Source organism: Cryptomeria japonica, chromosome 4 (assembly GCF_030272615.1).
Source record: "Cryptomeria japonica chromosome 4, Sugi_1.0, whole genome shotgun sequence".
In the NCBI taxonomy this organism is placed as follows: domain Eukaryota; kingdom Viridiplantae; phylum Streptophyta; class Pinopsida; order Cupressales; family Cupressaceae; genus Cryptomeria; species Cryptomeria japonica.
Genome location: NC_081408.1, coordinates 678,782,437 through 678,791,011, shown reverse-complemented (window position 1 = coordinate 678,791,011; position 8,575 = coordinate 678,782,437). Strand labels below are relative to the sequence as shown.

Below are 8,575 nucleotides of genomic sequence, written 5' to 3'. Positions count from 1 at the left end.
ATAGTTTTTAGAACTCCATTAAAAAAGCTATTTTTTATTATGTGGGTATTAAAATAAATTACATATTTGAAAAGTAGACTTAGAGGGCTATCTTTTATATTCCTGACTTTTTCCAAGATTCAATCTCTAAGTGTTTCAAAATTTAAGCTCAAATGAGACAAAATCTGAAAAACAGGGAAAACACTTCCACTTTTTGGCCAAAAAGTGGACTCATCTTCTTGCACTGACCCATATTGCTCAAAATTCCATCTTTAGTTATTTAATCAATCAATTCAACAACTGAGAGAAGAGGAATGAATTCAATACTCTTACCAAATTTGAGAGTTATATCTATATGTGATGTCTTGTTCTTGTCAGGAGTAGAAGTAGACTCCTTAACCAGTTTCCTCTCCTTCAAAATTTTCTTTGGGGTTGCCGGTGTGGCGACCTTTAATTTCTATTTCTTTGCTTCCTCAGGCTTCTTCCTCTGTATCCTGATGTAAGTCTGGGGAATCTTTGGGGGCACAACATCAGTATTAGAACCGGAATCAACAGGGGAAATATAAGTTTATGTTTTCTTTCTCTTCAATACACCCTTGCCGGTTGTTGCTGTCGGTGGAGTCTGAACTGCTGCCAGAGATGACCCTTCTACTATTCCAATGATCTGTTTGATTTTAGAGGATATTTTCTCGATAGATTCCCAAACCTTCTTGATTTTTCCTTCCCTTCTCTTCCTGCTAAAACCTATCTAAACTTCGTATTCCTTTTTCTTTGTTGTCCCAAAGGTTTTCTCAGCTTTATCAACTGGAGCATCAATACAAGTCTTGGCATATAAGTCCAAGATCTCAACATCAACCTGATAGTCCATCTCAGTGATTCATACCTTTTGTGGTTGCACTACCTCCATCAATTTTTCATCCTTCTTCACTATAAAGCAAATTTCTATAGAGTATTTATCAACAATATGTTTAGGCACTCTTTCTCTTTTCTTCATCGTCTTCTGAAATGATTTAAAATAACCACATAAAATGGAGTCTCTCTCCTTGTCCTGTCCAAAACCTCTTATATCTTTTTTTATTTGTTTCGCTATCGGTATATCAAATGCCCATTGTGCTTTACTAGATCTTGGCAACTCGTTCAAAAAGAAAAGCGTCAAGCAAACAACAAGGTTACCATATCGGAAAACACCTTTCTTCTTACCCTTAACCTTCCCTAGCTTTAAAATTATCTCTTCACACATCCGTTGACAGAGATCATACCTATCATTTTATTTGACCATCTTATGAGCATAGTAAATGCATGAACTAGAAACTGAGTTCAATCAGTTTGATTGGGTTACCTCGTAACCGATGATCATGGTTGCAAATTGAACAACTTTGTCTCTAATAGTGCTTATCCTCATTGATTGGTTGTCAAAAGTTGCACTAGTTAACTTCTCCACCTCATTGTTAGATATTTTCTTCTTTCTGGGAGTCAGACCAGTTTGGGGAAAATCGATGATTGCACGAATAACCTCCTTGGTGATTTTGTAAGGTTGCTCTAGCCACATGAATTCCCCATGGACACGTCTTAGCACATACCAGATCATTTGATCTTCAAATTTCAGCATCTCCAAAAGGTCTGTGAATTCTTGATCCTTTAGAATTTGGAATTCTAGTTTCATCGATCCTTTCCTGTCTAGCAGATTTGTCATGTACATTAATTTGATTTCAGCAGAACCTAAATCCTCTAGAGTGCAATGGATATATTCATGAACATCTTCAATATATAGAACTCCATCTGGAACCCTAGAAAACGCACCGACTGAATCATCAACCTTCGCAATCTGTGGGCATTTCTTGAAAATCGGGCATGGACGATCCTTGAAGTTAACAACAAAAGGGGTAGTCAAACCTACCGGAGCGGGAGATGATCTAGAAGACATTGCAAACAAAAGATAGCATGGAAACTAATAAAATACCTCACAACCTTCATCGGTGAAAGCTCTTGAAAATATGGTCTAAATGCATTAGAATGCTCTTGATTGCCTAGAATCGCCTTAAACTTACTCTGCTTTGCTCTGAATGCTGTGAGATTAGAAATGAACCAACATTTCCTTTTTTATTATGTGAAAACTCTAATTTCACATTGACATAAATGTGTGGCGACCTATCATACTGGATTCAAAATCCATAATATCAGTACCGAAAAACCTTCAAACTGACTTCTCCAAGATCTAAAACAAGCTTTTAGATTGCTACCAGGGTTGATGCAAGATCTATCATTAATTTGCCTCCCCCTAAGGCTAATGCCTTAGTTACCGAATGAGTTTCCTGTTGGTGCAGGAACACTCTGCTCTGTCGGTTGAGTAACCGGGTTGTTTGTCTCTACTATTTGATCTTTAGATTTCCTAACCCATTTCTTCTCATGCTCCTTTCAGATATCATCAACCTTCTATTTTCCTTTCTCATCATTTCCTACCAAATTGTTCTTGCTTCTACATAATTTAGCAATATATCCTATTTTGTTGCATGCATAGCAAGTGACATTATTTTTCTGAATTTCTTTACTGTATCCTTGATCATTCCTTGACCTGCATTGAGTAGCTATAAGTCCAAACCTTCCACATGCATGAAATTTCACATTCATTCTACAATCTTTTGTCCTATGACCATACTTATTACAATTTGAACATTGACCGGGAACTGCATTATTATCTCGATTTGCTCTATTTTTGCAATGTCTTCCCATATGATCAAATTTATTGTAAATAAAGAATCTGCCATTGAATTTATGTTCATTGGGTTTCCTTACCGGTGATTTCTGGTTGTGGTTGACAGGTGGATTCTCCTTCTGATCAGTTTCTTCAAATTCATTTGCAGTACTAGAGCTTTCTCCATGCTAAAATCCAAGACCTCTAGTGTCTCTCTTGCATCTTTGATCCTTGAATATCTCATCAAGCTTTGCAAACCTATCCTTAAACTTGTCTTTGTAATCATTTGCAGTATCTAGATCTCCCCTTAGGACTGTTATCAACCTTTCGAACTCTTGCTCATTATTATGGGATTGTACTAACTTAGTTCTCAATATATCATTCTCATGTGCCAACCTAATGCATTCCTTAGATCTATCCTTCAGAGATTTGCCAATATTTTTTGCATTCTTCTTCCGGTCTTCAGTCTTGTTGGACATTCTCATAGTTAGGGATTGCATTTTATTCTTCATGACACTATTCTCCTGACTCATCTTCTAACATTGTTCTTTAAGCGCATTCTTTTCTTCATCATCCTAATTTTGTAAAAGTTCCTTCCTTTTAGCTTGAGAAGATGACAACCTCTCTTGTAGGATAAGGATGAATTCCTTTGCAGAGTTCAACTCATCTTGCAACTTCAAGTTCTTCATTCTTTTAGCATCATAGTCTTCAAGTGCTACTTCAAGATGTTTTTCTATACTCATCTCTATGGATTCCAGATTCAAGATCTTCCTTAAGATGTTAGACTTAGTCCAAGGCACCAGGCTCTGATACCAATTGTTGGAATCCATGAACACTGAGAGGGGGGGTGAATTGATGTTCTATCGATGAGATCAATTTTAACCTTATTAACAAAGTATTTCAGTAGCCGGTAACCATAAAAGAATATAACAATAAGAAGAAATGAAATGACCACAAGAACATACACCATAACATAGAGATTTATACGTGGAAAACCTCAAAGAGAAAAAACAACGGTGGGATTGGTGACCCACAATATCTATCCACTGGCCAAATGAATAAATAGTGCAATAGGGGCTTGCACATGCAAAAAGGCCAACAGCCTAGAGGGTATTTCTCATTAAAAAAGGAGTCTCACTGACTACAAACACCAAATATGGAGTTACAAACAAAATTCTGAACTCAGAGATTGCATCTACTATGTTGGATGAGTTTCAGTTCAAGCACTACCTATGTCAGTTTTCACTGTGTCCTCCCTTACCGGTAACTTACTTCGCATCACAAACCTCTAAACCAATAACCAAGATTGACTATAGAATATTATATTCCCATTCAGGCGATCAACATCGTTTGCACAATATCACATCACTATGCATTCCATCTATCTATGTATGTCTCCAAAATAACCTAACTGGACTGACTTAAATACCCTTCCCAATCATAAAGATAAATTTCTTATGTCGGCTTACAATGATATTACAAGTTATTTACATGTCGCCCTAGACAAAAATAAATACATTAAACTTTGTGTCTGATGCCGCTGATTGCTACCGTGTAAACCTGCCGGATCAATCTCCTATGTTGGCCTCATATACTGGTTCCTAGTTTGCTAGCTTCCCTGAATGCCGGTTGCCGAATCATGAATACCGGTGAGTACCAGTTAAGTGTGCAACCCAAAATGATGTGTCTTGCCATCAATGACAAAACAACTAAACCAGATGAGTGTCAATTGCCAACAATTTTAGCTATTTGACTCATTTATCTTTTATTTTCATTTTTAATTGTATTTTTATTGTTATTTTTATCTGGTCTATTTTTTAGGTCTCTTTGTTTTGGTTTCATATTCTATTACTTGGTGTCTCTTATTAATTTTATATTGTATTGTTCATTGGTGTTTTTTTAACTTGTTGGTGTCCATTTTTGTTTTTACTTTTTTAATATTTTAATTTACCTATCCTAAGCTGCCACTTGTCCTACACTCATACCCTCTCTCTACCTCTCCCCACCATTCTCATTCTTTTTATTGTGGCCAAGCCTGCAATATTATCTATTTTCTCTTGGTGCTCTCTACTATCATCCTAATGATAGATCACAGTGTGAGATCCAAAAAGTTGATGCAAAAAAACTCACACAATCAAATCCAAAAGAATTATACAAAATTAGACTAATGGATTATGGAAATCTAATGAGATTAAATAAAATTTGGTTATAAATTTGCAATACAAAGAGCTTACAAGTGTACTCAAAAATTCAAAAAACAAAGAGGAGTGTATTATTTCAAGATTTTATATATAGCTATATTTGGTACAACTTAAATGATTCTTTTATTCAAACAATAAATCATAAAAAAAAAATGTAATAGATGAAATCATAAGTAAATAGTAAAGTATAATAAAATAGGGAGATATTGTAAAAAATGATTTAGGTTAGGCATGAGAGTTAGACTTGAATTTGGGTGAATTGGTCTCTTAAGTGTCCAAGCTCGAAGTTGTATGGTGTAGTCTTTTTTTTTGGCAAGTTAATCATCACATGTAACTAGTGAGATTTGTGAGTTGGTAACACCTAAATAAATGATTAGGTATAGAAAAATGCCAGAAAATAAGTGATGAAAATGAGGAATGTGTTACCACTTTCATAATTTGTTTCCATCTATGTGAATAAAAAATGTTATCCTTGGGGTGTGTGCATTTTTCCAGTTTAGGAGTAAAATTGTAGCTCTTAAAAATATTTAAGTGAAGCCCAAAATTTTTTGATTATAAAAGTTGTATAATTTTAACTTTAAAGAATGAATTTACAATATAATTATTGAAATATGTGAAATGTTTAAAAACCTAGCAATAACTATTTCCTTTATGGCTTCAGGGTCCCATGGTAACTTTGTAATAATTATAGTGTTGCAAATTCTTTTTAAACTTTACCAAAAGAAATAAAATGTGGTTTTAAAGTATTGAGGTAACATTACAAAGGGATTACAAATATGCAAGGAAATATAAATAATTGAAACATTGTATGGATAAAAGCCAAAAAAAAATTGAATTAGGGAGGGATAATTCTATAAACACGAAGACAAGTTCATGTTAAAAAAAATCATCCCTACAAAAATAAAATTTTTAAATTCAAATTTAATTCTTTCCCAAATTTATCCTTTTATGTTAGGGTCAATCAAATACAAACTCACACATTGTGTTGCTATTTCATTGTGTTTAAAGATATTTAATTCATTTATTCTAATACAATAAAGAATCTCTTTCTCTTGAAATAAAATTTCCATTGCACATTTCAAGTGGTGCACTAAAACAAATAAAGTTTTGTGAAAGCATCCATAAAAGCATTTGCAAGATACAAGATTGATATGTCTTATTATTGATATATATTTTTGAGGGTTAACATAGAGAAACATGTCCAATTATGACATGCTAGTAACTGGATAAGTGTATTTATAGATATTAAATATTAGTTCATGATATATCAAAATATAAAGAAATAAAGAACCTTCAAGTGAGACAAAGAACTTATATATATAGAACTGATGTTATAAATGCACAGTCGTGAGACAAGTTTGTGGTTGACTGTCTACAAGAAGATTGATAAGAAGAAGAGAAAGGGCCCTGCAATACAGGATGCTGGTAGGAAAAAGGCACAAAAGAACAACTACCTGCTCCTGTGGGAGGAGGATTTGAAATATATGTTGGATAGTTGGGGCAATCTGGCTAGTGCCCCTGTAATCTCATAGGCTGTTCTTTGTTCTAGAGGACTGTAATCTTATAGGTTGTTCTTTGTTCTAGAGGACTGTAATCTCATAGGCTGTTCTTTGTTCTAGAAGTGTTCTGTTGCTTTTTTTGGCTGCCTTCTTCTTTCCAAACTGCTTCGTTATTTTCCTATGATTTGATTAAGACTTGTTTTTTTGGAGGCTAGCTCTCCAAACCTATTTTATAGTTAAATGTTTTTAGGTACCGATCTGTATAAATTGGAACCCTTTCCTCGCTTATCTTAAACAAAAACATAAAATCAACTATAGGCAAGACTTTAGAGCAACGTAGCGTTCAAATCGGATCCGGCCCATTTGTATTCACACGGCTAAACGTTGAATATCCCTCTCACTCTCCCTCACTTTCTGCGGTTTGCCTTCACATGTGAGCCGTCCTTCGCCTTCTAAAACGGAGACACTAATGCCGCATCTAAACGCTTCAAAGTGCCAAAATGTTTTGACTTTGTGAATCGCCAAAATGTTATTCCATCTCCGAAATTGATGCCTGATGAACGCATTAAATTTTTGTAGATGCGTACAAGTCGACTTTGTGGAAATCTCCGACACGCAAATCTTGACTTTTCTATTTTTTACGCCACGTATAACCATCAGTCTTCTTTTTGATTTATTTGTCATCTTCGTAGTTGAGCAGTTTGAATTGGAAGTTTCTAGTGCGCTCGCCTTCACCTGGTTGTGTATAAATACTCTTCAACCCTCGCACCATTCCATCTCACCACCAACAATAATGGCGATGCCTCTTCATCATTCCCTTTTACCTATCGTCTTGTTGGCATTTGTCTCAGTGTGTTCATCGGGAAGGGCATTGCCTCCCTTTCACCACAATGGAAAGCCTTTACCAGGAGCTCACCCTCCTACCCTTCCACCGCCACTACAAAGCCCACAACCACACTTCCCTTCTCCCTTAATTCACAAGCCCCCATTGGAGAAGAAGCCTCCTATGAAAGACGCTCACCCTCCTACATTTCCAAACCCACAATCGCCCCACGCTTCTCCCCTTATTCCAAAGCCGCCATATTTCCACATACCCCTACCCTTGTCTCCTGCTAATGCTCCTCTCTATCACAAGCCAGGTTCCCCTATATTCAATGGCCCTGGTGAAGCTTATCCTCCCTTGATGAAATCTCCTCCCAAGCCAGTAATAAACCCCCCACCAAAGCATGGACAATACAATCCTCCTCCCATGCATAACTCTCCTCCACCTCATCCTATTTATTAGACATATTGTAAGGTCACAATTCCGTTTAAACTCATTTTACATTTCCATCTCTTCAATGAGTGATTAACTAAGTTTTCTTTTTGTTCTTGTTACAGATAGAAAGTCCGCGGAGAATATATAGACTGTAAGTAAAGGAGAGCTGGTTTAGATTGTAATGAACAATAGTAGTATTACTACATGTTGGTTGCGCTGATGAGAAAGATGACGGGATACCATGAATTATTTACTTGTAGATGTTGTTATCGGTATAACGCAGAAGCCCGGGCTTGTCTATCTATTATCGTATTGTTATGCTATAAATAAATTTATATTTAGCACGTCTTGCACTATTGTAATGGACTTTCCTTTGTTAACAAATAAATTACTTGCCTGTTCAATTTTATATATTTTTATTTACGGTTGTTTTACCTGTGTGAAAGATGTAACTCTCAATCACAGGAACGGAAAAAGTCGATTTAATCAACGCAATAATTTATAATTGTAATCGTTTCTTCCGGGCAGGCCTGTAATTTCAAAAAGAACCACGCCTGGTAAACAACAATCCGTTCAATATTGTAACATTGCCTGTCATTTACGTTTTATTTTGCCGTCATTCTACTTTAGCTTTTCGTCTAATGGAAACTAGAATCTGATAGCCCTTTCACTGTATTGTGACACCGTTTGTTTTTATACATTTATTTCATACGTGACACCATTTGTCACAAAACTGAACAACAGTTTGATTCTTAAGTGACACCATTTATATATTACAAAACTGCATGCTGTTATTTCTTTCTTCAATAATGGCAAAGATACCATTGAATTTATTGGCCTCACCTAGATTTCTAGAAGATGATAGAATGGCTAAAAAAGCTTCTAAAAAGAAAAACTACATAGTATCTAAGTTTGACAAATTTTATCATAGGTAGCGCTTTCATAA

General features: G+C 35.5%; 1 long non-coding RNA gene across 1 annotated transcript; it reads left to right on the top strand.

Annotated features, from left to right (window-relative positions):
* Positions 1 to 7,129: 7,129 nt before the first annotated feature.
* Positions 7,130 to 8,052, top strand: LOC131047675 (uncharacterized). The gene is made up of 2 exons (XR_009106277.2): positions 7,130 to 7,663; positions 7,752 to 8,052. It is a non-coding gene; the product is annotated as an uncharacterized LOC131047675 (long non-coding RNA).
* The last annotated feature ends 523 nt before the right edge of the window (positions 8,053 to 8,575 follow it).